The sequence below is a fragment of the Mesoplodon bidens genome (genome assembly GCF_964165515.1).
Source record: "Mesoplodon bidens genome assembly, chromosome: X".
Classification (NCBI taxonomy): Eukaryota; Metazoa; Chordata; class Mammalia; order Artiodactyla; family Ziphiidae; genus Mesoplodon; species Mesoplodon bidens.
Window position 1 is genome coordinate 138,873,399 of NC_138163.1, and position 27,788 is coordinate 138,901,186.

General features: G+C 42.7%; 1 protein-coding gene across 2 annotated transcripts in view; it reads left to right on the forward strand.

Annotated features, from left to right (window-relative positions):
- The first annotated feature begins 15,603 nt into the window (after positions 1 to 15,603).
- The window catches only part of LOC308608519 (neuroligin-4, X-linked-like), a 325,168-nt gene continuing 312,983 nt past the window's right edge, over positions 15,604 to 27,788 (forward strand). For both annotated transcript variants that reach the window (XR_014014188.1, XM_081221709.1), the window contains exons 1-2: positions 15,604 to 15,702; positions 17,900 to 18,027. The gene's annotated coding sequence lies outside the window, so the exon portion shown is untranslated. The remainder of the gene's footprint in view (positions 15,703 to 17,899; positions 18,028 to 27,788) is intronic.

Consider the following 27,788-nt stretch of genomic DNA (forward strand, 5'->3'; position numbering starts at 1 on the left):
CAATAATTGCTTTAATAGGGGTGCATGACTCAGAGCACATCTTCAACCACCTCTCTCCCTCTGACAGTCCCATGGAACTCGGGACTTAACGATCTTTCGAGTTATAATCGCAAGGGCTGAGCAGACGGGCCAAGGGCTATGCTGGAGACATTTTGTGATCCGGAGTTAACAGGCAAAGTGCCGGCATTGCTGTGAATATTTGGACGGTAGATTCTTATTTTCCGTGAAACGGAAGATCTGTTTGAAGAGTCTGTTTGTTAGAGGATAGATTTTTAAGAACAGGTGCACCAACTCGATAAGGGAACACTGTGGGAACCCCTGAACGTTCTTATCAGTGTTCTTCGCAGTTACGTCCAAGAGGAACTGATTGCTTTGGATGGTGGAGCAAACACTGTGCTTCATGCAAATCCCTGCAGACCATTTTCAGAGCCACTTCAAGGAAGTCTTGACTGTCTTCAACACCTGCGTGCCCAGTGTGTTCTCAGGATTACTGTTCTGAAGAGTGTTAGTGGGTATTTGCTATGGATGGGCTGCATCGTGCCCACCCCCGCAAATGCATATGTTGACGTCCTAAGCAGGACCTCAGAATATGACTGAATTTGGAGTCAGGGTCTTTCAAGAGGTCATTAAGGTACAATGAGGTCATTAGGGTGGGTCCTGATCCCATAGGACTGGTGTCCTTATAAGAAGAGGAGATAAGGACCCAGACACACACAGAGGGACGACCACGGGAGGACACAGGGAGGAGACGGCCGTCTACACGCCCAGGAGAGAGGCCTTGGGAGGGACCAGCCGTGCCCACACCTGGATCTCAGACTTCCTGCCTCCAGGACTGGCAGACATAAATGTCTGTTGTTTAAGCTGCCCCATCTGTGGTCCTTTGTTATAGCAGCCTTAACAAATTAATATTCCATAAAAAAATAATCCCCCTTGCCAGGAAAGCTTGGGAACACTGAGTAAACTACACGTAAACACGTACGTTTCTCACGTTACATTCGGCACAATATTGTGTGTTGTGACTTCACAGGAAACAGTATTCATATGCAGTGTTTTCCAAACTTCTTTGGCCAGAGGTCCTTTTACCTTAGATAATTTTGAGAAACCTTTGTTCTAGTAAATATCCTTTTGGAAACATCGCCCTACAGCTCTGATAAACAGAAATACCCATTTACCCACAAATACCCTCTGTGTGCATATCACATTTTCCCAGCATCCCATTTTACTTTTCTGGGTGGAATTATTAATTATCCATCAGGAGGAGTGTTCTGAAAAGAGATCCAGTCCTGGTTCTTTCACCAGACACACTTTCCAACATAACGAAAAAATTGCCTGTACGTTTAAAATGATCAACGTAATGTCTCATATTATTATAGTGATTTGAAGTTTACCATATCTTCTTAAAAATTCCTGGATCCCAAACATTTTGTGAAAGGAGGTAGAAGTTTTTTTTTTTTTTTTTTTTTTTTTTTAACAGAGAAGGAGATGAAGAAATAACGAAAACAATTTTTTAGGCAGCTTTTTGGAGCATTTGAAAGCATAACTTTGGAGTTCGTTCCAGCTATGCAGAAGAGTCTCTCTAGGAAAGCCAGTTAACCCATCTGAATCACGATTTCTTCATCTTCTCACTGAGAGAAAATACAGGACACAGGTTTCCCTCTCAGGCTGGAAGAGAGAATTAAATGAGCCGATAAAAATAATTAACAAAGAGCCTGGTGCAGTACGTGCTCAGTGAGCATTAGGTGTTATTTCCCTTCACCGAGTTTGCCTTAACCCATGAAGGAGTGTTCCTGCTGGTTCCCAAATGATGTCTTCCGATAGTCTGCCTCCTGTGCTTTTTACTGTATATAATCACATTAAAAATTGAAGTGTAGTTGATTTACAATGCGTTAGTTTCTGCTGTATAGCAAAGTAATTCAGTTATACATATATATGTAATGTGTGTGTGTATATATATATGTAAATATACACACATTCTTTCATATTCTTTTCCATTATGGTTTATCATAGGATATTGAATAGAGTTCCCTGTGCTCTACAGTAGGACCTTGTTGTTTATCCATTCTGTATGTAATAGTTTGCCTCTGCTAATCCCAAACCCCCAGTCTATCTCTCCCCAACCACGCCACTGCTGGCAACCACAAGTCTGTTCTCTAGGTCTGTGAGTCTGTTTCTGTTTTGTAGATAAGTTCATTTGTGTCATTTTTTTAGCTTCCACATATAAGTGACATCATATGGTGTTTGTCTTTCTCTTTCTGACGTACTTCACTTAGTATGATCATCTCAATGATAATCTCTAGGTCATTCCATGTCCCTACAAATGGCATTATTTCATTCTTTTTTATGGCTGAGTACTATTCCATTGTATATATGTACCACATCTTCTTTATCCATTCATCTATCAATGGATGTTTTGGGTGCTTCTGTGTCTTGGCTCTTGTAAATAGTGCTGCAGTGAACATTGGGGTGCATGCATCTTTTTTTTTTAACACCTTTATTGGAGTACAGTTGCTTTACAATGCTGTTAGTTTCTGCTTTATAACAAAGTGAATCAGCTATACACATACACACGTTCCCATATCTCTTCCCTCTTGCATCTCTCTCCCTCCCACCCTCCCTATCCCACCCCTCTAGGTGGTCACAAACCACTGAGCTGATCTCCCTGTGCTTTGCGCCTGCTTCCCACTAGCTATCTGTTTTACATTTGGTAGTGTATATATGTCCATGCCACTCTCTCACTTTGTCACAGCTTCCCCTTCCCCCTCTCCATATCCTCAAGTCCATTCTCTAGTAGGTCTGTGTTTTTATTCCTGTCTTACACCTAGGTTCTTCATGACCTTTTTTTTTTTTTCTTAGAGTCCATATATATGTGTTAGCATACGGTATTTGTTTTTCTCTTTCTGACTGACTTCACTCTGTATGACAGACTCTAGGTCCATCCACCTCACTACAGATATCTCAATTTCATTTCTTTTTATGGCTGAGTAATATTCCATTGTATGTATGTGCCACATCTTCTTTATCCATTCATCTGTTGATGGACACTTAGGTTGTTTCCATCTCCTGGCTATTGTAAATAGAGCTGCAATGAACATTTTGGTACATGACTCTTTTTGAATGGTTATGGTTTTCTCAGGGTATATGCCCAGTAGTGGGATTGCTGGGTCGTATGGTAGTTTTATTTTTAGTTTTTAAAGGAACCTCCATACTGTTCTCCACAGTGGCTGTATCAATTTACATTCCCACCAACACATGCATCTTTTTGAATTATGGTTTTCTCTGGATATATACCGAGGAGTGGGATTACAGGATCATATGGCAACTATTTTTAGTTTTTTGAGGAACCTACATGTATGTTTTCCATAGTGGCTATACCAACGTGCATTCCCACCAGCAGTGTAGGAGGGTTCCCTTTTCTCCACACCCTCTCCAGCATTTGCTATTTGTAGAGTGTTTTAATGATGGCCATTTTCACTGGTGTTATCACATTTTAGATTTTGGCTAATAGGAACTGATTGCCTGGACCTTAATCATAACTAAGTGAACTGATAAAACTGCTATTCTCATGTACAAATGAAGGTATATATACCATCAGGATCCAAATCAGCAGAACTCTGGAATCCTCAACACATTTACGAGCAAACGTAGAAAGTCAAAAATGTATCTCAAAAAATAGCGATGCCAGAAGTTCCTCAGAGAGACCAGCCAAATTTATTAAATGTGAAAATGACCTAAACACCGCAGGAAACAAAGTTTAGACTTGGCATGGGAAAGTAGATTCCCAAATTCTGCTTTATGATGCACAGAGTCTGTAATTCAAATATAATTTTGATTTGTTTTGTTTTACAGTTAGCTTTGGACAAGCATTTTTGAACCTTGGATAAGAGTCCCTTATAGCTTCTACCTACACAGCCTGAGTTCATTTTTGTGCTCAAATCCACATTTTTGTTAAAAAACACTATTACAGAGTGTCAAAGGACATGCTTCCTTGGAAACCAGTAGGGAATTCCAAGACACACACACTTTATCATTCAGTGAATCATGGGTATACATTACAAATATAAGCTGCTTTTTGCCAAATTTAAAGGTAAAACCTTTCATGAGATCAGTTATTTGCCAGAGCAAATGTATGTCAACAGTAACCACAAAAAAGAGAACAGTCATATCATGGCAGTTCAGCCAGAGCCATTGTTTTATACATCAGAGGTTACAGAGTTCCCAGCTCACAGTGTTGAGGTGTTTTTCACAGTATTTTGTTGTTGTTTGTTGTTGTTTTTCTTAATGTAAGCTTTTTTCTTTTCTTTTTTTTTTTTTGGAATAGTCATAAGTTCACATGCAGTTGCAAGAAAAAGTAGAGAGTTACTATGTACCCTTCACCCATTTTTCCCTGATGGCAACTGCTATCTTTATGAATGTAATTTATTAGCATTTAACATTGGTTAAATTTTGATTTTATAATTTGATTTTATGTTTCTCTTAAAAATTGGAAGACCTGGCAACACGGGGCCTGTATTTTCACATGGCCTACAGAGTCTAGTGCTAGGTGATCCCACAACAAATAGGGAGATTTGTAGGATTTTTAACAAGAAGTAATTTTTTCTCTTTGTAATCGCTAATCTCAGGCGGATAGCTTCGTATAACGATCACGCGTTCACAGTTGACCAGTCGTCTCCAAATTACCTTTCAGTGTAAGACCAGACCCATGTTAGTGTGGGGTAAGCTCCATTTCCACTTAAAGTGTTTATCAAGGCTCAGATTGGTCTCTGTTCTCTTGGTATTCTCTTGATGTCCAAGACTTGAGGGCTCTTCAAAGCTGCCCAGTAACAAAAAGAGTGTCCCAGAAGCCGGTGTGATGCCACACACACTGAGAATGACTCTACAGAAATTCCCTAAAGGGATCAGTAAGGAGGACCACTCACCTGCCTTAGCAGAAAACGAGTGTCGATGACATTGGCATGGTTTTGTCATGGGCTAAGGTAGGGCAGTTGTCATCAAGTAGGAGGTTAGTGCCCGGTTTTAATGCTCGGGGACTGGAACCTACGCTTTTCTGACAGAGGTGACCATGGGAGTGGCAAACTTAAATTCCCCCTGGTCCCCGGGGTCTTAGGAATCACAGATGGTGGAACAATCAACTTATCAAGAGCCCTCCTGAGCGTGGCTTATCTGAAATGGCTCAGGGTTGCTTCTTTAGTTCCTGATGTTGGGGGGACCCAGCCATGTCAGTCCTCTGGAACCAGCAGAACTCAAGGGCATCACCTGTCCACTCTGGGCACTTGCCCATTCTGTTCTCTTCTTCCTTTTGTACTAGCAGCCAACCTTATGGAAGCATCCGTCTTACCTGTGTTCACCCTTCTGTGCTGTCCAGCAGGGAGGCGTCTGTGGGTGTGAGATTTTCTTCCTGTAGTGCACACAGGCTGCTTTCTTCTCCTGCAGCCCTTGCTGTCCTTAATAAGCCTTGTTACATGGGTGCTGGTGTTGAAGGATGTTTGCTGTCCTACCTCCCTGTTAGGCCAAACACGTGAATCCTCATCTTACCAGGTTCAGCCTCTCCGACGTTTAGCTCAGTGTGTTAATGGCTTCCAGCATGTTCCTTTCAGTACTAAGTTTGGCAAAACGCCAAGGCTTTCAGAACCTGTACTTTAAAGATACCATGGGAATTCCCTGCTGGTCCAGTGGTTAGGACTCCGTGCTTCCACTGCAGGGGGCACAGGTTTGATCCCTGGTTGGGGAACTAAGATCCCACATGCCATGCAGTGCAGCCAAAAAACAAACAAACAAAAATACCATGTCTTATTTCCATTGACACATCATCTTAGAACATGTAAGATTTAATTCAGTTGGGCATGTTTAAAAAAGCATTAATATTCTCAAGATAGAAATAGACTTATAGGGGCTTCCCTGGTGCAGTGGTTAAGAATCCGCCTGCCAGTGCAGGGGACACAGGTTTGAGCCCTGGTCTGAGAAGATCCCACATGCCGCGGAGCAACTAAGCCTGTGTGCCACAACTACTGAGCCTGCGCTCTAGAGCTCGAGAGCCACAACTACTGAGCCCACGTGCCACAACTACTGAAGCCCGTGCTCCTAGAGCCTGTGCTCCACAGCAAGAGAAGCCACTGCAATGAGAAACCCACGCACCACAACCAAGAGTAGCCCCTGCTCGCCGCAACCAGAGAAAGCCCGCATGCAGCAACAAAGACCCAACACAGCCAAAAATAAAAAATAAATGAAGTTATAAAAAAAAGAAATAGACTTATAATCAACCCTAAATAAAGAAGAAAAACATAAACTATAAAGTTGTTTTTATCCTGACACAGATGTTTATATTTATAATTGAAAAATTAATCTGTCCTTAGATTACCCACAGGAATTACAGGGAGCTTAGCTACTTTAAATAATTTTTTTTAAAGTGCTCCAGGGTAATTATAAATAGACAGTCCTGGTATTCAGTCTTTCTAAACATTTGTTATTTGGATTCTGGATCTTTAATTAATTGACTGATATTATTCAATGATAATCCTATTTCATTTGCTCTTCAGAGAATGAGGATATGAAAAAGATGTAGCCCCAAATCCGTAATTATTTCCACTTATTTTGTGGAAATAATTTTGAGCCATTCAATTTTTTTTAACGTCTTTATTGGAGTATAATTGCTTTACAATGGTGTGTTAGTTTCTGCTTTATAACAAAGTGAATCAGCTATATATATACATATATCCCCATGTCTCCTCCCTCTTGCATCTCCCTCCCACCCTCCCTATCCCACCCCTCTAGGTGGTCACAAAGCACCGAGCTGATCTCCCTGTGCTATGCAGCTGCTTCCCACTAGCTATCTATTTTACATTTGGGTAGTGTATCGATGTCCATGCCGCTCTCTCACTTTGTCCCAGCTTACCCTCTCCCCTCCCCATGTCCTCAAGTCCATTCTCTATGTCTGCGTCTCTATTCCTGCCCTACCCCTAGGTTCTTCAGAACCATTTTTTTTTAGATTCCATATATATGTGTTAGCATATGGTATCTATTTTTCTCTTTCTGACTTACTTAACTCTCTACAACAGACTCTAGGTCCATCCACCTCTCTACAAAAAACTCAATTTCGTTCCTTTTTATGGCTGAGTACTATTCCATTGTATATATGTGCCACAGCTTCTTTATCCATTCATCTGTTGATGGACACTTAGGTTGCTTCCATGTCCTGGCTATTGCAAATAGAGCTGCAATGAACATTGTGGTACGTGACTCTTTCTGAATTATGGTTTTCTCAGGGTATATGCCCAGTAGTGGGATTGCTGGGTCCTATGGTAGTTCTATTTTTAGTTTTTTAAGGAACCTCCATACTGTTCTCCATAGTGGCTGTATCAATTTACATTCCCACCAACAGTGCAAGAGGGTTCCCTTTTCTCCACACCCTCTCCAGCATTTATTGTTTGTAGACTTTTTGATGAGGGCCATTCGGACAGCTGTGAGGTGATACCTCATTGTAGTTTTGATTTGCATTTCCCTAATGATTAATGATGTTGAGCATCCTTTCATGTGTTTGCTGGCCATCTGCATATCTTCTTTGGAGAAATGTCTATTTAAGTCTTCTGCCCATTTTTGGATTGGGTTTTTGTTTTTTTGATATTGAGCTGCATGAGCCGCTTGTAAATGTTGGAGATTAATCCTTTGTCAGTTGCTTCATTTGCAAATATTTTCTCCCATTCTGAGGGTTGTCTTTTGGTCTTGTTTATGGTTTCCTTTGCTGTGCAAAAGCTTTGAAGTTTGATTAGGTCCCATTTGTTTATTTTTGTTTCTATTTCCATTTCTCTAGGAGGTGGGTCAAAAAGGATGCTGCTGTGATTTATGTCATACAGTGTTCTGCCTATGTTTTCCTCTAAGAGTTTTATATAGTGTCTGGCCTTACATTTAGGTCTTTAATCATTTTGAGTTTATTTTTGTGTGTGGTGTTAGGGAGTGTTCTAATTTCATTCTTTTGCATGTAGCTGTCCAGTTTTCCCAGCACCATTTAATGAAGAGGCTGTCTTTTCTCCATTGTATATTCTTGCCTCCTTTATCAAAGATAAGGTGACCATATGTGCATGGGTTTATCTCTGGGCTTTCTATCCTGTTCCATTGATCTTATTTCTGTTTTTGTGCTAGTACCATACTCTCTTGATTACTGTAGCTTTGTAGTATAGTCTGAAGTCTGGGAGCCTGATTCCTCCAGCTCCATTTTTCTTTCTCAAGGTTGCTTTGGCTATTCAGGGTCTTCTGTGTTTCCATACAAATTGTGAAATTTTTTGTTCTGGTTCTCTGAAAAATGCCACTGGTAGTTTGATAGGGATTGCATTGAATCTGTAGATTGCTTTGGGTAGTATAGTCATTTTCACAATGTTGATTCTTCCAACCCAAGGACATGGTATATCTCTTCATCTTTTTGTATCATCTTTAATTTCTTTCATCAGTGTCTTATAGTTTTCTGCATACAGGTCTTTTGTCCCCTTAGGTAGGTTTATTCCTAGGTATTTTATTCTTTTTGTTGCAGTGATAAATGGGAGTGTTTCCTTAATTTTTCTTTCATATTTTTCATCATTAATGTATAGGCATGCAAGAGATTTCTGTGCATTAATTTTGTATCCTACTACTTTACCAGATTCATTGATTAGCTCTAGAAGTTTTCTGGTAGCATCTTTAGGATTCTCTATGTATAGTATCATGCCATCTGCAAACAGTGACAGCTTTACTTCTTCTTTTCTGATTTGGATTCCTTTTATTTCTTTTTCTTCTCTGATTGCTGTGGTTAAAACTTCCAAAACTATGTTGAATAATAGTATTGAGAGTGGACAACCTTGTCTTATTCCTGATCTTAGGGGAAATGGTTTCAATTTTTCACCATTGAGAACGATGTTGGCTGTGGGTTTGTCCTATATGGCCTTTATTATATTGAGGTAAGCTCCCTCTATGCCTACTTTCTGGTGGGTTTTTGTTATAAATGGGTGTTGAATGTTGTCGAAAGCTTTTTCTTCATCTATTGAGATGACCATGTGGTTTTTATCCTTCAATTTGTTAATATCGTGTATCACATTGATTGTTTTGCATATATTGATGAATCCTTGCATTCCTGGGATAAACCCCACTTGATCATGGTGTATGATCCTTTTAATGTGCTTTTGGATTCTGTTTGCTAGTGTTTTGTTGAGGATTTTTGCATCTGTGTTCATCAGTGATATTGGCCTGTAGTTTTCTTTCTTTGTGAATGAGCCATTCACTTTTTGTTGGAAGTAGAAAACTGGATTTTAACCTTTTAACTTGCCCCCTTTTATATTTAGATTGGAGAAACTTACTCTTTTAGCAATTATTGTTTTAGCAGTTATTTATTTCTAGAAAGAACATGTATGACTTTCCTAAGTTATTTTTCTTAACACTAATTAGATATTAAATGATAATAATAGCAAATCTAGTAAATGTAGGTAAATCTTGTTACTGGAATTTGATCAATTTGTGAATTTTGAGAAAAATATAATATCATATTTTCCAAAATAACCAACTTTAATATATCTGTTTATTAATTTTTGAGTCAATACAAATTTATTAATCTCTTATTATGTTCCTCTTATAAATTATCTTTTTTAAAAATTGAAGCATAGTTGATTTACAATATTGTGTTAGCTTTGGGGTATGGCAAACTGATTCAGTTATATATATATTGATATTTAAAAAATTATTTTCTAATATAGGTTATTACAAGGTATTGAATATAGTTGTCTGTTCTATAGAGTGAATCTCTCATAAAACATCTTAAATTGATCCAATATAAAATAAATACAGAGAAAATTTTGAAAGGCAGTTACTCTCAGTATAAAATATCATGTATTTATGCACTTCTGTTCCCTGTGAAAGCTTGTGTTCCATATATTTTCAAAGGAACTTTACTAACCATAGTGTTCACTAATTACGGGGGTCAGTTTCTTTCATCTTAAGGTAAGTATATTTTAGTAGGAATGTACTTATTCAGAATTTACTCTGTTCTACATCACAGTTTAAAATCACGTTCAGGCATATCTAATTCCACAGTGATGATGTTGTATGTACATTTTTTAGAGTCCAGTTGTGTGTGTTTGCTAGAAGTAATATGTGCTGGCCCTGTCACCAGAACGTTTTTAGTTCCATGGTTTGCATGATAACAAGGACATAGGTCATTCACGCAGCTGGGTTTGGTGTCTTCTTTTCCAGGCAAAGAATAGATAAGACCACAATTAATTCACTATTGCCTTGACCAGAGCAAACCCTGCATGTCTTAGGTTGGAATTCTTTGGGACTGCAGGCTCTTGCATTTCTGTGTGGTTTGCAGTAGTTGTTGAGCTTCCTGAGTCCGGTCCACAAGTGGAATAGCGAAAAGGAAAATTCTGACACAGGGTATAGTGTCTCCTGTATGGAACAAGAGGTAAGAGACTGTCTAATAACAGACAATCACGCTTGACCTAACATCCCGTGAAAAATAGAGCGCCCATGCTCAAGTAATCACGCAGCTTAGTTATTTATGAAAGTACATTTTCAAATAGTAGTAGTAGGAGTACTGTTTTAAACTGGGGGCTAAGTTAGCAGGATGGGTTGCAATCATGCCATGGTCTTTCTCTTCATCATTTTAGTTTCTCTCATCCTTTACCTGGAAATTAAGTGATATTTCCTTGGGTGTAAAACACACACACAATAAAGGGATGGAAAACGTGTATAAGACATGGTTCATGAGTACGTGTTAGAGGAATTGAGTTTGCGTAGACAGAAGGGTAAAAACTAGAGAGAGGTGTATCGTTCCATAAAGTACGGCTCAGGAGGGACTCAGATTCCTGGCTGATTCTGTATTAGTTCTGTTTGTTGGTATCTTTATAAATGGTCCACCTAGGCACTTTTCTTTTAACAGCTTAAGGGGAGTGGCCGCAGCAGTGTATCTCCTGGGTGGAACCGTTTGCAGGGAGGTTACGAGTCATGCATTTTAACTTATTATATGAGCGGCTTGGAGGACAGGTGAGGGCAAAGCTTAGCTGCTGGGGATGATTGCATCTTTGTGGGCCACTTCTTCCAAGCTGAGGCTTGGCTACAAATGTTACTGCTTCGGGTGGTTTTCCTCTTCCTGAAAAGCATTGTAAATTGCATAACCTCAAGGTAGATTTCTAGAATAACAAATGTGCACAGTGGATGCCTGGTTCCCCATTGGGGAGGGTGTTGGAAGCTCGGTTCCGTCTTCAGGCTCTCAGAGGAGCATGGTTGAGCTCTCCAGAAGGAGAGCAAGGAGAAAGTTCCCGTACCTCCTTCCTCTGGCTCCTCAAGGAAGAGCAGGTCTGTAGTGTGTGAGATGGGGATCCAAGGCAGCCGGATGCTGAGCTGAGCAGAGCGGCAGCTGAGACCATGGCCCCTAAGGAAGATAAAGGATATTGTAAAATTTCTGGATGAAATAATGTGTATACCCTAAAACCAGTTCCCACATGCGCTTGCAGCAGCCCTGAATATCAGAATAACATAAGAGCTAGAAAACAAGATACTGATTTTATTATACCAGAATGACCACACCTGAGTCACAAACTCTCTGTTTTCTTTGAGAAAAACATAGAATGAGTCAAAACTCACATGTTACTTAAGAGAATAACTCTTAGGCAAGGGGGAGGCTCGACTCTCTAGAAATAGAAGTCATGACTCAGCACATCTTTGGAATTAAGTAATGAGCGTCAGAAGATGGAAAAAAATGGCAAGTAGCTGGGTTTGGGGAAAAGGGAATCATTTGGGAGGGGTTGTAAACTGGATGCACACTTTTAAGCAAGTATATCTCAGGGTGACAGTGGCCTCCAGCTGTTTGCGTCTGGGAAGTCACTAAGAGTTGATGCAAACAAATGCAGTTTCCAGGGCAGGAGAAATGAATCTGCCCATTAGTCTGAAGCAATAGTCTGAAAGAGAATTCTTTTGCGTCCTCGCTTTGAATTTGACTTTTGTTGGCTAAATTCACCACTTATTTCCAAAACCCTCTAAACATTTGCCAGGCATGAGGTTTGTAGGGTGAGTTCCTCTGGTAGAAGCATGCATGAAAGAATAAAGCACATACACAGAAACTACGCTGTGCCTGACTGACGAGCGCCCCATCACGTGCTCAGCACAGGGAGACGTAGCTTCAGATGAAGATGGATGTGACACCGTCCCTGTCTTCCAGCAGGGCAGCCAAAAATAAGCTCGGGACAAAAGCTACCAATACTAGGACCTGATATTTGACAACGTGATGATGTTCTCTTTTCCTTTTCTTTCACCCACTAAATGAAAGAATAGCAGCAGGTCACACACAAGATCCTTTTCCAGCTCTGAAATTCTGTGATCATCCGGGGCCACACAGGTGCTAGAACTAGTCAGGGCTCAGAAGAGAAGGAAGCCATGGCCTTGGGTTGGAACTCAAAGCTGTGTAGCATCTGGGTAGAGAGAGGGAAGGGGGGAACTCATTCTGTGGGTGAGAATATGAGCAGAGAGTTAGGAAAGAACTGTTTATGTGTGAGATCCTCAGACAACAGCCTCAGTTCAACAGAGAGTGTCCACTGAGAGGTAAAAAGCCGTCTAGATGGACGCACGCATGTTTTCCATATTTCACATGGCCTCACGTGACATGTCAACAGGTTAATCCTCGATAGGTAGGAATAGGCAGGAAGTGATGCAGCGCAGAGAGCGATTGAAGCTGCCACCCCTGCAGGATTCAGAAAGCAGGATGATGGAGAAGTGTGATTTCCTATGTAATGTTCAAATTGTCTGTGAGCTTTAAAAGGAGACACACTACCTACCTCTGATTAGGAGAGAAATATGTGGGGAAAAGGATGAGGGGGGGATGCCTTATACAGACAGAGACAAGAAATTTGGAAATAGATGTAAAAGGTAGAGGTGTACTTTTGGAAGAGGAGAGGGTACCAGTAGAATTACAGTATTTAATGTGTCGTGTATTGGCTGCACCTGTACAGGTTCAGAAAGACATTACACCCAAAGCAACCAAGAGAACGAGCAGGGGATATTTGTACCCTGCAAACCACAGGAGCGTGACAGGAAGACAGGGAGTCCGGTCGGATGGAGCCAACAGAATAACAAAGACAAAACATGCGTTAGTCTCAGGGGCTTGGGTTTTGGTCCAGTTGGCCCTGCCCTGGGGGGCAGGGGGTGGGATCCCGAGAGGATTTAGGTGGAAAATGCAGTTTCTCTAACCTGGCGTATTTAGCCACATTTTAGCCACTGAATCATGCCTGTTGCATCTCTGACCACTAAATATGAGGGATATTGAGATAATCCTTCGTCTGCGTGGTGCACACAATTCTCACCAGACAGGAAAAACTGAGCTTTGATATCACGATGTCACCTGCCAAAGTGACTCCTAAAGGCTGAGATGGCTGTTGCCTTCTTATTCATCGTCGGGGTGTCTCCACGTCGGCACTACTGACTTTCTGGGTCGGATGCCACTTGCCTTGGGGTGCTGTCCTGGGCGCTGTAGGATGTTTAGCAGCATCCCTGGCCTCCACTGCCTAGAAGCCAGTGACAGCCTTCCCGTTCAGACAGTGAAAGCTGTCTCTAGACATTGTCCAAGTCCCCTGGGGAGGGGTGCCCAGGTACTCCTGCGTTCCCCCTTAGCTGCTAAGCACAGCCAGACACCTTACATTTGTATGAACGAAAGAATGAATAACCTGTGTTTCCTCCTAATGGTGACAATAAGCTTTAAATGCCAGGCTCCCCCCAACCCCGTCTGTCCCCCATGAGTTGATAAACACAGAGATAATTTGGGAAAAGTCTAGGCGTTACATTTTTCTACTAGGTGGCCTTGTTTATGCAAGAAAAGCCCTACCTCTTCCATCAATATTTTGGGACGTAGAATTGCAGAAGAGATAGGGTGTTTACACGTGGCCGTTCATTTCCCTTATAAACACCATTTTGATAAACAGTGTTAAGTCTCTGAAAGACTTGCTTTCCCCATCCTGTAAGATTCTTTCAAGAAGATTCGTTTCAAAGTGGCTTCGGGGACTCTTTTGGGGGGACAGCTTTCCCTCTGAGCCTCTCAGGCGGTTTCTCACACCCATGACGCGCCAGCCCAGGAATGCTTTCAGGAGCCAGGCGGAGGCCTGTGCCTCTTCTCTTGCTGGCACCAAGACGCACGAAACCCGAGCGGGCGCGCCCAGATGGCTTTCCGGGCTGTGGGAAAGCTTCCCTGAAAGGGCTCATTCAAGGGCATCCATGAAAATGAGGGCACTTTGCAACTGGCAGGGCGTTCAAAGGATTCCACGGGGCATTCTTGGCCGGGAAAATGAGCCAGTAAGAGACCTGAAAGCCCGAGGATCCCCCTGCTCGTAGGGAGGCCTGGAAAGCTCGACGCTCTCCTCTCCTTTAAAAGTAAAGCTGTTCAGGGGCTTCCCTGGTGGCGCAGTGGTTGGGAGTCCGCCTGCCGATGCAGGGGACACGGGTTCGAGCCCCGGTCCGGGAAGATCCCACATGCCGCGGAGCGGCTGGGCCCGTGAGCCATGGCTGCTGAGCCTGCACGTCCGGAGCCTGTGCTCCGCAACGGGAGAGGCCACAGCAGTGAGAGGCCCGCGTACCGCAAAAAAAAAAAAAAAAAAAAAAAAAAAAAAAGCTGTTTAAGATCCTTCTAACGCCGGACAGCACAGCACATCACTTCATCAAACGTGATCCTCGAAGCCCAGGACCCACTGCTCCCGGGGGCGGCCTTCTGTGTCTGCGCATCCCTGGAAGGTGCGCTGCTATTCGCGCATTTACGCACGTGCTCCGTAAACCACGCCCCCCATCAGTAGGGATAGGATGTGCAACGATTGTCCGCTTCTGTGCTGGGGTGGGGGGCTGGGGGGGAGTGGCTGTGAAAATGCTTCCAGAACTAGGATCCTCTGCAGGGAGGAGCGAGTGAATGGGATGAAAGGGGTTCGATTTACATCTTGAACGTGGAAATCCCTTCTCTTTCAGAGGCGATGAGCTGTGTGGTCCTCAGTCCTCCCCTTGAAAGAGGAAGCTGGGGGCTGATACCGGAGCCCGTCGTCCTCCAGGCCACTGAGGTTCGTTAGCATTTGTAAAAGGCTGTAGGGTTGCGTGCCCTCCCCACTTCTCCCCGCCCTGACGCTGGATGAAAACATCTGGCCCCCCAGATCCTGCTCGCGGGCCTTGCTTCTATCACCCCTTTGATCCCTGGACCCTTCATGGGCTTAAATGTCATTCGCACATTTCTGATGGCGGCGGAAGACTCCCACCCTCTTCAGCATCCCGTCACCCCTGCCTCCTCCTGGAGACTCTTAAATCTCATCAGGCATCTTGCTCTGCAGCCTAGGAGGGCGCCTTCTCACACGCATGTGCCTGTCAGGGTTTGCTCTTCTGGGTGGACACGGTTGGAAACCTTCCATGCTCACCAGACCATTCGTGTCCTCCCAACAGGAGAAGATCCCCAGAGTGGGCACACCACCCCGTTGTGATGTCTGGACACCAACAGGGTTTCCAGGGGCAGTGGGCTGCCACAGTTTTGAGGACCGAGGACCACGGGAGGCCCTTGGCCTTGGGGCAGATGTGTTCAGGGGCTTGAGATCGGTAGCTCCACCCAATGAAACTGCACCACTCTTGGAGTACTCCAGATGGCCTCTGGGAGAGACTGCCGCTTCCTGTAGTCCCTTGAGAGTTGAATTTGTGGGAAATCGCACATAAGAATTCTGTGCACAGCAGAGAAAGGTAAGAAGACGCATTACTTGTAAGGAATGTACAAGAGCACCATGGATGTGATACAGTTTGACAGCCCAGGGTTCCATTTTCATAATTCTATGTCTGTTGCATGTGGTACATATCCCAAACCTACAGCAGAGGGAGGCTGCAAGCCGTACATGCAGACCCCTCTCCTAGGTAAATTAGGCTTCCTTCACACCTGTAAAGCAAAGAACCGGTAAGACCACTGCGAAGGATTTGAATTCTGGGAAACATCCTGCTGTTGCTTACAATTGTATTATTCGCATATGAGATAAAGTAAGTTAGTTGCAGAGTTTGTTTCTTTTTTTTTTTTTTTTAAGAGCAAGACTGGTGTAAAAATCAATAAACAACTGCTGGATCAATAACTCTTTCTGAACGAGACCAGCTGACAGACCAGTATCTGCACGAGATCTTTTCTTAAATGTCAGGTGACCAGTTAATTTTCCTGAACTGGTTGTTAGTTTCAAGCTTCAGGAAAGCCCCCCTTTGGAGCCTCTTTGTGTACACGTGTGCACTGTAAGAGCTTTGCCCAAAATGCATGAAGCCCAGATTTCCCCGTGCTTTCCTAGCAGCCTGGGAAGTTTGGCTGTCTCTTGAAGTCTATTGAAGTTTGGCCATGGCCAGCTGGTTTTTCTAGAAAGCCTTGAGCAATTAAGTGAAGAGAGTCTGCTCTGCTAACGGGTGCCGAGCAAAAGATTAGATACAGAAAGGTCACTGGTGACCAAGAGGGGCGAACGCTTGCTCAATTTTTAATAGACACCATGCCTCCAAATCATCGCTACTTTCCACCACTGCGTAATTCCTGAGACATGAATTGAATAAAAGGATGATTTAAGCAGACGGAACAAGGGCACCAAAGAGAATACTCCTTTTGTTACTGGTGAGCATGGCTCCAAGATTATAGGACGACGGGGTCTCAAAACGACAGGAAGAAAAACTATGACCGAGTTATTTTTAGATTGGACCCAATTCCTAGGTATTTAGTGAGATGCCCAAATAATTTTTTAAATGTTTCTGCTCAGGCACCATTTCTGCTTTCCATAGGCATTTCTTTGGAAGCTGGAAGCTAAAAGAAATCTTACCGAATAACTTGATACATCCAGAATGAGCCTGGGGGCCGGTGGGGGGCTGGTGGGGGGACTGAAAAGGAAATATTCTAACCTTTATGTTCAGTTACACAGCATTACTTCTGCCATTATCTTAACAGGCTAATCAGCCATGTTTAAAAATTAAAATTGTTAAAAATAAAAAAGGTTGATAAATATAGAGGGAATGCAGAGTTGGCCACATCGCGTATGGTTTAAGGATGAAGCAGGCTGCTCAGGGGCTCCCGAAATTAGGGCTGGTGGGTATAAGTAAAATGATGACATACGTTGCCATGTGCGGCACCCAGTACAGAGAGGTGTGTGGGTCTCGTCCAAAAAGTGAGTGGAAAAGACAGCAGCAACAGCGACAAGAAAGTGAGGGGGAAGAGTGGCGGTAAAAAGCCTCAGGAGAGGTGATAACCTGCAATATATAAACCTTTTCTATCAGATTAATTTGTATGGCATTCCCCAACCCTGTCTCAGAATCCATGGAGCAGGTGCGTCCGAGTTCACGCCTGGTGGACAAGGGCACAGGTGCACGGGGGATGCTCCCAATGGATGGACATGCAGGTATGGAAGCAGAGTAGGGAGAGAGGGGATGCCCTGTCTGCGGACCTCCAAGTGGGTCCCCGTGGCTCCGTACCACCTCTCATAAGTGGGAGGCCCAGGCTGACAACCGCTCTGTAATTCTCAGGAGACCGTGCCCTCGCTTTAGTTGCCCCAGCCTAACGTGGAAATCGCCATCCCATCCAAGGGAGGTACTTCTCGGACCCTGCAGCAGTAGCAAGACCTGAGAATACAGGCTTTACTGAAAAGCACGGCAGTGAAACAACATGAACACTCAGGGCACGCGTTGTGTGCCCTTGAGTTTTGGGTGGTCCTGTCTTAAGGAGCCTGTCATGCAGACCTAGAAACAGTGCTGTTTAGAGAAGTGTTTATACCAGGGGTGAGATTCATGGGTTCTGCGGATTGGGTATTATTATGGAATGGCCGCTGACAGCAGGAGAGATTCAGCGCCCTTAAATGGTTACCAGGAAGTGGGTCTTACCCATCACACCATGAATCAGTCCGTTGACAGGCACGTACGGTGTACCTTTCAGCTGCGGAAGGCTTTGCAGAGGGTGGGGCGTACAAGGAAGCAGACCCCAGGGACCCTGCCACGTAGGAACCTGCAAGGAGCACACACGGATGAGATGAAGACACACTAAAAGGCTCAAGGCTGATGCAGGTAAAAGTTCAAATCCTGTGTTGGGCGTTGCACACACAAGCCCTGTGAGCTCATTGTTTTTTAACAGCATTTATGAAGATTTGGACGGGGGACTGACCTCGTATGCTTTGAAGGGGGGCAGCTTTCGTTTCAGGATGGGACTTCTGTTTTTTTGCAGGATGGGCGAGCCTTGAGATTTCATAAGGTGAGGGAGAATATATAGGGGAGGTGATGCAGGGATGAAAAGTGGAGTGATGGGGCTGGAGGTGACGAAGCACGGGGTGTCTTTGGGGAAATGACAGTGACTTGGTTAGACAGAAGCCAGAGCTGGGTGTGCCCCAGGGCCTGAGAACCAGGAACATTGATGGTGTAACTCCCAGTGCAGGAGAAACGGACGTCCCAGCTCACACAGTCGGGAAGAGAGCAAAGTCAGCCTCCCTCTGCCTTTGGTTCCACGCAGACTCTCTAGGGATTGGGTGACGCCCACCCACACTAGGGTCAGGGCGTCTGCTGTACCTCATCCACTGATTCACGTGCTAACCTCTTCCAGAAACACCCGCACAGACACAGCCAGAGTTAATGTCTAACCAGCTGTCTGGGCACCCGTGGCCCCGTCAAGCTGACACATCAGATTCAGCATCCGAGCGTCCAGTCCCCATCTGGGTGGTTTGGACTGTGTCATCTGAGCTGAGCTGGGGCTGCACTTCGCAACACACCCTTCAGTGTAGGTTTTCAGATCTCCTTCACTTTATCCTACTCCAGCTTTAAGGATTTCCTATATACATCGCTGCATTTTATTCCTTCAACAGTTGTCTAGGCTTTAAACTAGGTGGTATTTTTAGTACCACCATCCCCTCTTTCTTACTTTCTCCTTTACAGATGAGCAAGCTCATATAGGGACACAGATGGTAATGGATAAACGGAATTTGGTCGTCTTATGCGGACCTCTTCCTATTACACGACGCTCATTATATCATAGGGTTCCTGTGAGCCCTGAGATTACATGTCTGCATTTACATTTCTTTTTTGTTTTTCATTGAAGTATAGTTGATTTACAGTGTTGTGTTAATTACTGCTGTAAAGCAAAGTGACTGAGTTATACACATATATATTCTTTTTCATATTCTTTTCCATTACAGTTTATCACAGGATATTGAATATAGTTTCCTGTGCTCTACAATAGGACCTTGTTGTTTATCCATTGTATATGGAATAGTTTGCATCTGCTAACCCCAAACTCCCAGTCCATCTCTATCCCTCCCCTACCCCCAACCCCCTTGGCAACCACCAGTCTGTTCTCTATGTCTGTGATTCTGTTTCTGTTTCATAGATATGTTCATTTGTGTCCTATTTTAGCTTCCACATATAAGTGATACCATAATGGTATTTGTCTTTCTCTCTCTGACTTACTTCACTTAGTATGATCATCTCTAGGTCCATCCATGTTGCTGCAAATGGCATTATTTCATTCTCTTTTTATGGCTGACTAAGATTCCATTGTATGTATGTACTACATCTTCTATATCCATTCATCTGTTGATGGACATTTAAGTTGCTTCCATGTTTTGGCTATTGTGAATAGTGCTGCTATGAATATAGGGGCCCATGGATCTTTCTGAAACATGGTTTTCTCCAGATATATGCCCAGGAGTGGGATTGCTGGATCATATGGTAGCTCTATTTTTAGTTTTTTAAGGAATCTCCATCCTGTTCTCCATAGTGGCTGCACCAACTTACATTCGCACCAACAGTGCAAGAGGCCTCCCTTTTCTCCACACCCTCTCCAGCATTTGTTATTTGTAGACTTTTTAATGATGGCCATTCTGACTGGTGTGAGGTGATACCTCATTGTGGTTTTGATCTGCATTTCTCTAATAATTAGTGATGTTGAGCGTCTTTTCATGTGTTTGTTGGCCATCTGTATGTCATCTTTGGAGAAATGTCTATTTAGGTCTTCTGCCCATATTTTGATTGGGTATAAAATGTAAGGCGGAGTTCTTCAAACTTCTTCTTAAAGTAAATAGTTTAGACATTCGACTTGGTGAACTAAGATGCAAAGTTGAGGAAATTAACACAGGTATATATACAACCATTGAAAATGTAACCATTTGGAAATGTTCAGGCCATTCTTAACTCAGCAACCCTTAAAACACACAGATACAGGCAGCTGGCTAGATTTGGCACCCTGGTTGTAGTTTGCTAAGACCTATTTTTAAAGTATCAAAAATGGTCTAAAATATCTCATTAGTAGTGATTTTCATTGTAATAATAGCATCCATCATCACAATCGCTGAAAGCCATGTGTTAAACCTTATGGAATCATTTCACATGCGTTACCTTGTGTGATGCAGCCGACTCCCCGCCCCCCAACTGTCATTCTAAGTGCTATCCTATTGGGAGCTTTGGGCTGGGAACCGATTTGGTTAAACTCAATGAGGGCAGAATCATCTTTTGTCCGAGATGTTCGTAAAAGGCCCATGATTTGTGGGGTCAGCTGCCACGTGCATGATGGCCAAGCAGTCCCGTGCACTGTCTTCTTGACCTTGCCCTTGACAAGACAGGATTTAGAGAAGAAGAACAAGCAATATATACAATACCACGTCATCCTCAGAAGGAGCTTCAAGGATAAAAGATGTGTGGCCAGGTCTCCAGTGTGAACTTTAGACTTTTCCTGATTTGCATCGATGACCCTCTACCGAGTAGCGGGTTTTAAAGATCGCCAAACAGGTGCAACTTATATCACAGACGCTTCTGTGCATTTTTTTTTGGAAGCCCCAAGCCAAGCACGCCCAAATGCTTCTTGCAGAAATCATCCTCATGTGTGAGGCAGTCGACATCGTCAAATGAAGTATTGAGTATCAAAGTAAAGAAAAAGTAGGTCAGGAAACAGTTGCCCTGCTGAACCTTAAAACTGATGTTATAGAGAAAAATAATGGACGAGATGTCCAGTGTCATCTCATCAAAGTGCCAGGAGACGGGAGATCAGTAAAGGTCATGGCGGAAGACGCATCACTGGTTTCTGGATGTTGAAGGTGGAGCACGTTTTAACCCCAAGGCCGGAAGATCCGGATCTCCAGCCTCTTCACCCACCTGCGATCTTCCTGTGGTTGTTAACCTGTTTTCCCCTCTATCCACACCCAGGAGTTTGAAATTGGGCTGGAAGAGCTCTAAGATTCTGGCCAGGTATAACCATCGCTACGATGCCTATCTTTTCTCCAGCTCTTGCTTTTAGAAATTAGCACACAAATGGCTCGATTTCCATTACCTGTTCTGTACTTCTTGAAATACCAGCACTGCAACTATTCCATAGAAAATATCTTGAAAAGACACGATCATTATGGGATGTGATGAAGGTGCTAACTATTGTTACAATGGCGACCATATTACAGTACAGAAATATATCAAAAGAACATGTTGTACACCTTAAGTGTACAGTGTTACAAGGCAATATATTTCAGTAAGGAAAACGCTCATAGAAAATATCTTAGCAAGGGTCTGCTTCTTTGTGTGTGACCCGTACAAACTTGGACCAACATAAACCATGAGGATGCTGGAATGACCAATGGAAATCACTTCTTCAGGCGATATCATTTCTTTTGCTCACCTACGCTATCTGTGTACAATGAGAGTGCCCTGATCAGTTTTAAAGGGGGTTAAAATATTTTAAATTGTGGTAAAATACGCATAACATAGAAGTTACCATTGTAACTATTTTGAAATGTACGGTTCGGTGGCATTAAGTACATTCCCACTGTTGTGCAAGCATCCCCACTATCCATCTCCAGAACTCTCATCTCACTCAACTGAAACTCTGGCCCCATGAAACACGACTTCCCCATTCCCCCTCCCCCAGGCCCTGGCACCCACCATTCTACTTTCTGCCTCTATGATTTTGACTGTTTTCGGCACCTCGTATAAATGGAATCATACCACTGTGTCCTTTTGTGACTGTCTTATTACTCAAGGTTAGCCAGGGGAATTTTGTAAAGCTTGTTTCACAAGACATAGAATTATAGAATACAATAACCCCAATTTAGAAACCTTTAGAACAAGCTTGGGTAGAATTTATTTTTCCAAAATCCAGTGATGGGTTCCTAGTTGAGCAAAGATGAACAGCCTAATTAAGATGCATGCATTCCTCCTTCAAATGGTGTCTACTTCCTGTAAAAAAAAAAAAAAAAAAAAAAAGGTGGGGACAGATTTCATAGTGTAGTCTGGGGATTTAATTAGGAATTTTGTACTGAGAGGGAATGCTTTCCAATTAAAACTAGGGCACGGGGTAATAACAAATAAAAATGATATAAAAGTACTTTGGAAACATACCCTGATATATCTGTGTAATGTGATAATGGTGAACTTGGTGTTTATGGAGCAGTTGCTTCCAATAATAGCCAAATGTGCTCAGTCCAGAACAACAGCATAACATGCTTTTAATGTTGGTATCTTCTTAAATGGTTGTCCCATTTTTGTCCTTATGTAATAGGAAAAGCCTTATTAGGCATCCTATTTAAGAAAGATACGAAACAGCTAGCGTTTAGCGGCATCGTGAAGGAACAGTCTTTCCTGAATTTAAGACACAAAAAGAACCAATTATTTTAATTGGTTAATTTGAATACACAGATGCTTAATACTTCTAAAAATAAAATATACCATCAACAAAGAGAAGAGCCAAGAATCTGTGAAGACTATTCACCCCAAATGTTTATGATTACTATCAAGAATATATTATAATACACTCATATATATAAGAATATACGTATATTATATGTCTATCACATACAATTGACTTGAAGACCAAAGCAGGGAATAGAGGCTAGGGACATCCCATCATCCTAAAAACATCCCACTGAAAATCCATAATAATCTCAAACTTGCATTCTAATGCTGACGACAGCCTTCACATATCTAAAGCTTAAAATGACAGTAAATGAATATACATGTTTGTAAGAGTATATAAAAGTACACACACACACACAGATAACGACCAGTCAAAAAGAAGAGGAGGGGAAAAACCTCCATGGAAAATAGGAAATGCATAGCACTTAGAAGACAAGAACCTGAATGGCAGTAACATTCTATGTGCATTACTACGGACAGGGAAACTCAAGTTAAAACATGAATACGACTCCCTTAAGTTGGGCAAAAATTTAAGTCAGATAGTCTCAAGCACTGAGGAAATTGTGAAGCAGAAATGGATCTCCGTACTGTTACAGGGCGTGTGGATTGACCAAACCACTTTGGGAAGACTTCTCGAAGCATCAGTTGAGTTAAAGATGCACTCAGCTCTCCAGCCAGCTGCTACTCCACAGAAGCTCAGGCCATGTGCACAGAGTATGGACAAGAATGTTCACAGTAACTTGCTCGTGATAATGAAAAATTAGAAAGTACCCACGATGGAATAATTATAAGTAAAATAAATAAACTGTAGTTACAGGTATCAGTTTAATGAGTCTCAAGTTGAATGATGAATAAAAGAAGTGACCTTCAGCATGATACCATTTGCTTAAGTTTTAAAAATGAATAGATAGGTGGTAGATAGATAGATAGATGATGGATAGATGTAGGTAGGTATGTAGAGCGATATGAATAGATGAGAGATGAGATAGATGATTGAGATAGACGATAGATTAGATAGATGATAGGTGGATAGATATAGGGAAGGAGAGAAAGAAACAGGAAGAAAGAAAAGAGAAGGAAGGAAGGTGGTTGGATAGACATATACATGATGGATGGATAGATGTAGGTAGGTAGATCAGATAGAACTAGATGATAGATGAGATAGATGCTTGAGATAGATGATAGATAGATGGGTAGATATATGGAAGGGAGGAAGGAAGGAAAGAAGGAAGGAGAGATGGATAGATATAAATAGGTGATAGATTAGATAGATGATAGGTGGATAGATACATGGAAGGAAAGAAAGAAAGATGAATAGATAAACATTGATAGAAAGGTAGACACATATGTATTAGAATGATAACACAATTCAGGGATCCAGGACACTGTGAAAACCAAACTGAGTTTGCTGGGAAGAGAAGAAGGGAAATGAAATTGAGGGCAGGTCCACAGGGGACTTCAAAATACAGTACTTCTCTAACATGCTATTATGTTTTAAAAACCAACATAAAGAAGGCACGAGGGACTTCCCTGGTGGCACCGCGTTTAAGACTCCGTGCTCCCAATGCAGGGGGCCCGGGTTCGATCCCTGGTTAGGGAACTAGATCCCATATGCGTGCCACAACTAAGAGTTCGCATGTCACAACTAAGGAGCCCGCCAGCTGCAACTAAGGAGCCCACGTGCCGCAACCAAGGAGCTGGTGAGCCACAACTAAGGAGCCTGGCTGCCATCACTAAGACCCGGTGCAACCAAATAAATAAATAAGTAACTAAAGCATGAAGGAGTTATGGCAAAACTGATCACACCTTTCTTTCCTCCACCCCCTTCAGAACTCTTTTCATCCCCCTCCCCGCACATACAAGGCTGCATTCCAAAAATATCAAACAGCTCAAGTTATCTTTTCAAAACCATATTTTTAGGACAGGAGGAAAATTGCACGCATTATTTTCCTCGTGTGACATAGTTTCTCCTAAGTTTCAACTGCAATGAGAAATATCCAATTAATAATTCCCTATTTTCCTCTTTCATTCATTTCATGTTTTTTTTCTGTTTAAATGTCGTTTTTATATATCAGCAAACACTCTATCAAGCGATAAATAGTAGAGATCTTCCCATTTGAAAATACGAAGTTTTTTTTTAAGGACTAAGGCCCCAGGGAATCTTGGACATATGTTCAAACACGTGGGCATATGCTCATGTACTTAGATAAAGAGATTCAGTCATGGCAGTTGAGTTGCACTGATTTCATTCCTAGCATCAGTTACAGGAGTGTAAGTATCCATTAGCCGTGAATTTAACAAGCCTACATCCTTGTCCATGGTATCTTTCTATTCTTACTAAGTCACTTTCTTTCCCGTGATCAGATGTTCTAGTCTGGACTTTCTCTTCCTTTCCCTGAGTGGAGTAATTTTTTTTTTTTTTTTGGCGGTACGCGGGCCTCTCACTGCTGTGGCCTCTCCCGTTGCGGAGCACAGGCTCCGGACCCGCAGGCTCAGCGGCCATGGCTCACGGGCCCAGCCGCTCCGTGGCGTGTGGGGTCTTCCTGGGCTGGGGCATGAACCCGTGTCCCCTGCATCGGCAGGCGGACTCTCAACCACTGCGCCACCAGGGAAGCCCAGAGTAGAGTAATCTTGACAGTGGAGTGATGAACATATCTAATGCTTCATACAGTGTAAAGGAGTATAAAATTGGATGTTTCGGGGAGTATGTGTGGGAAGACAACACAAGATGGCCTGTGACAAGCAGCCTAGAAATGGTGCTGGCTCATACGGGCCCTTGTCAGGTCATTATTGTTTGAAAACGAAGAACACAAGAGGCTTGTTAACTGCGTGTACCATTTAGATACATACAACACACATGTACACATATGTCTAGATATATGTCTCTTCTTTGCCTCTTTTTATATACATACATTTATTATATACTTTATATTATTTTATATTTCATATATATTAAATATATATATATTATATTGTATATTAACAAATTGATCATTAATTATATTGTAATTATATATTATGTTACATATAATGTATAATTATAATATATAACGTACTATATAATGTATAATTACATATAATGTATAATTATAAATATAATTTATAAGGTATAATTACATATAATATCATGTATAATTATCTATGTATATAGAATATAGTACACAATAATGCATATATAATAATTAGTATATTGATTAATAATATTTTTGCACAGAATTTAGAGTGTTTCACATCAGGTAGCGTTCTAAGTATGCTACATTTGCTAACTTCACAGTTCAAGCTTTACAACAGCCATGAGCAGAAGTTACTCTTAACACCCATTTTTACAGTGAGCACCGATGCCCAGAGAGGCATCGGTACCAAACAAGAAGTGCTGAGCGCAAGCAGTGCTTTGATTCTAGGCAGTGTGGTCCAGAGATCCTCCCCCAGCCAGCGTGTGCTGTCAGAAGTCATCATTGATTTCCACTTCTCCCCAAGAGCCAGCTGGTGCCTCAAGAGGATCACAGATATCCACAGAAATCCGCCATGTTGAATTTAGCATGCAAGATTCATCCTCACCCTGTAAATTCAACATCCATTCTTGCTCTTATATGTACGGAAGCAAATCTCTGTATAATAGTTGCACATGCACCTCAGAGCCAAAAGAGGATGACAGAAGATGCTCTGTAGATCTTGTTTCTCTTGCTAGGGATGCAGATGTTGCCAAGGAAAAACGTTAGATGCCTCTAAGTTAATCGCCAAAGAGTCACCAATAGCCTTGGATCTGTTTAAGTAGCTCCTGGACGGAACGTTCTTGATGTATTGAATATTTTAAGCCCCATCGTTAGCATCCTCATCCATAGCTACATTCGTCATCATTGGCCAAGTAACGGGGAATGTTTTGCTAGCTACCAAAGTGCTGTGTCCTCATTTCAGAACGTCTTGTGCTCTTAATGTATTTCTTAATGATGCTTCCAAGTTGTGATGGGGGAACAGGGGCTTTGGCAGTCAGAAAGCCCATGTCTCATTGCAGCCTCTTCTTTGGGTGGAGACGTCTGCACCCTTCTTAAAACGGACACCGAGGGCTTCCCCAGTGGCGCAGTGGTTGAGAGTCCGCCTGCCGATGCAGGGGACACGGGTTCGTGCCCCAGTCCGGGAGGATCCCACGTGCCGCGGAGCGGCTGGGCCCGTGAGCCATGGCCGCTGAGCCTGCGTGTCCGGAGCCTGTGCTCCACAACGGGAGAGGCCGCAACAGTGAGAGGCCCGCGTACCGCAAAAAGCAAAAACAAAAACAGACACTGATACGTAAAGCTCAAATGACCAAGACTTCGCTTCGTTTACTGAAACCAAATGAAACATCAGTATCCCTTTTTAGGATAATAATTGCACTCACAGTCACCTCTGAATTTTGTATGAGCAATCACAAAATGGGAAAACAAGAAGATCCTGTTGACACGTTCAGATGTTGAGATTCTGACCAAGGAGCTTCACTAGACAAGAAAGAATTTGTTGCAACTTGAAAGCTGACCCCACTTATCTTAAATGGGTGTTGGTCATCCAGGTGAACTGGAATGGCAACACGCGTGTAAAGAATCATTGGAAATAGCTGGAGTCTTTGGTTGGGTTCCCTAGAAGAAGAATCTGAGACAGGAATTTGAGTGCCATTGATTCACTGAGGGAAAAACCAGCAAGCAAGGTGCAGAGAAATGAGAAAGGACCAGCCCCTGGTAAAATAGAGCCTTGGTCTGATATCATGGTGGCAGGGCCCCTGGAGCACAGACTGCACCATCCAGCTTTGAAGCAAGAAGGACCACCATTTGTAGCCCCCATGTCAGGAGGCATTTGGCTGTGGGGTCTTCAGGGTGGGTAGGTAGGGGGTAACTTTCCAGGCGGGGCAACTTATTCTCCACCAAGGGCAGCTCTCTACAGAGGAGAGCGGCTGTGACCTGTTAATAGCACCCGTTCCAGCGGCTGGAAGAGATCTCCATCTGCCCTGTAAAGATCTGGGCAAGGGGTCAAAACACCATCTATCCCCCTACTAACTCCTGCCAAGTAGAAATCTCTTTAAACGTTCATTTAAAATAATACTTCTCACGCTGTGATTCCTAATACTTACCACTCGGAAATTCTCCTGTGTTAAATTCAGATTAGGTGATGGCTTATGCTGGCCATCATTGTATATATTT